This window comes from Gossypium arboreum, chromosome 2 (genome assembly GCF_025698485.1).
Source record: "Gossypium arboreum isolate Shixiya-1 chromosome 2, ASM2569848v2, whole genome shotgun sequence".
NCBI lineage: Eukaryota > Viridiplantae > Streptophyta > Magnoliopsida > Malvales > Malvaceae > Gossypium > Gossypium arboreum.
The window spans coordinates 50,213,813-50,216,319 of NC_069071.1; positions in this window are offsets into that span (position 1 = coordinate 50,213,813).

The following is a 2,507-nucleotide window of genomic DNA, read 5'->3' on the forward strand; positions in this document are numbered from 1 at the left end:
GTCTATGTTTAAATGTTTCATGAGAAATGATGATGAGGCTTATCATGAATGTATGATTGAAATGGGACCTAATAATTTGAGAGAGGACATAGCATATAATGGTATATGGTTATAAAATGGCCTAAGTGTAAAATGTAAAATGTGCTATGTTAATCCCTAATACGAAAAGGATAATTCAGCATGTACTAAACCGATGAGATGAGGTTAACATGCAATGAGTTATGTCATGGTTTTTTAAGAGTATAATCAGGCCATGTTAAAGACCATTGAAGTCTCTAAGTGTGTATGGATGAAGAAGGGTGACCCAAGGCTTGGAAAATAGCCCTAAAAAGGTCCACACGAGTAGACACACGGGCATGTGTCTAGGCCATGTATGATACACGGTCAGGCCCATCGGCGTGTTGCTTGGCCGTGTGTGCGCTGCACTTAAAATTTTAGGTCAATTTTCATGGTAATAAACACACGGGTAGAGACACGACCGTGTGTCTCAACCGTGTGGAGGACACGACCTAGCACACGGATGTGTGCCTCAAAATGAATGATGACGTCATAAATAGAATGTCCGGGTTTTTGAACACGGGCGATGAGATGGGCATGTCTAGGTCGTTTGAGGGACACGGGCGTGTGCTTTGCTGTGTGAAAACCCCTGTAGGTTCAAAATGGAAAATAAATTCAAATAATTCAACACGGGTGAAACACACAGGCATGTCCCTAAGCACACGGGAGTGTGCTTTGCCTCCCTATGGGCGTGTGAGGCATAACCCTAGTAATTTTACTAAAATTCTCTATAGTTCTCGGTTTAGTCCCGGATCACTTTTAATGTATGTTTTGTGCTTTGTAGGTCCATAATCGAGACACTATGATGTCGTTTGATCAGTTTTAAATTAGAACAAAATTTTATAACCCGTATCTTTCGAAAATATTCGAGTATGTCTGGTAACGCCTCGTACCTTGTCCCGGTCTCGGGTACGGGTAAGGGGTGTTACACTTCTTCATCAATCAAAATCGGATTTTTAGGTGTAGTCTTTGATGATCTAGTTCTTTTGTATGACATGGTATCTTTTCTCGAAAATTCGGCAAAGTTTCTACTTATTGGGGAAGAAGAGAAATCGGCAAGTGGGTAGAACTTGCTACAGTAGAAATCTTGCAACAACAAGAATGGTGTGGTGGCAACGACGGTGTGTGATAGCAACGGTGGTACTTCGGTAATCTCTTTGCAGCAGCAATAGGAAATTTTGGCAAAAAGGGAAGAGAACTAGTGTTTCTTTCAAGATTTGAGGTTATGGCACAAAAGGGATATTTAAGGATTTTTAGGTGTAAGCAAATTGCTTTGAGGGATATGAAAATTAGTGGAATGGAGAGGGGTTTATATAAGGAAAAATTTGGGCAACATGTAGCAAAAAATTAGCTACATTAGGGTTACTTGGGCGGCAAGTAATGGGAATGGCAGCACTAGGTATGGATTTTTCCCTCCTTTATGCTATCTTGGGCCTCAAATTTAGGCTGTATTTTCAAGCTTACTCAAGAGAAAAAAACTGATTACTACTTGGGCCAAATTTGACCCCCCTTAAGAACTTAAAAATCTAAACAACAAGTTAAACTTAAAAAATTTAAATCTCAATTAGAAAATTTCTTCTCAGTAAATTACATTAAATTAATTCTTAGGAAAGGTTGGAGGGGTCACAGCGGTCCCGCTTAAGTTCCAATCTCCTTAGACAGAATTAATTAAATGTACTAAATTAAGAAAACAAATTCTAACTATTTATTTATTTACAAAACAAGTTCAGGAAAAATCAAGGTCTGTTACTTTGAACGAGGATTTAACTCACTCAACTTCACCATCCCAATAATGTTTGAGACATTGACCATTAACTTTAAACGTACCTTCGTGATTGTCATATAATTCAACAACTCCATAAGGATACAATCGGTAGATGGTATAGGGTCCTTTCCATTGGGATTTAAGCTTCCTAGGAAATAACTTCAACCTTGAATTAAACAAAACCTTCTGACCTTCTATAAACTTGCGGGGTTGTATATGACTATCATGCCATCTTTTTGATCTTTCTTTACACATTTTGGTATTCTCATAAGAAAACAATCTCAACTCTTCCAACACATCTAGTTGTAACATCCTTCTCTCACCGGCTTGCTTAATATCAAAGTTCAATTGCTTCAAGGCCCAGTGAGCTCTATTATCCAACTCTAATGGCAAATGACATGCCTTTCCAAAAACTAACCGATAAGGATTCATTCCTAACAATGTTTGAAATACTATTTGATAGGCCCATAATGCATCATTGAGCCTTCGAGACCAATCTTTTTTGCTATGGCATACTAACTTTTCAAGGATACATTTGATTTCACGGTTCACTCTCTCAACTTGCCCGTTAGACTGGAGGTGATAGGTAGTAGCAATCTTTTGCTTTACATCATATTTGTCAAGCAGCCACTTAAGCCATTTGTCCACAAAGTGAGAACCTTTATCCCTAATAATAGCTCTTGGT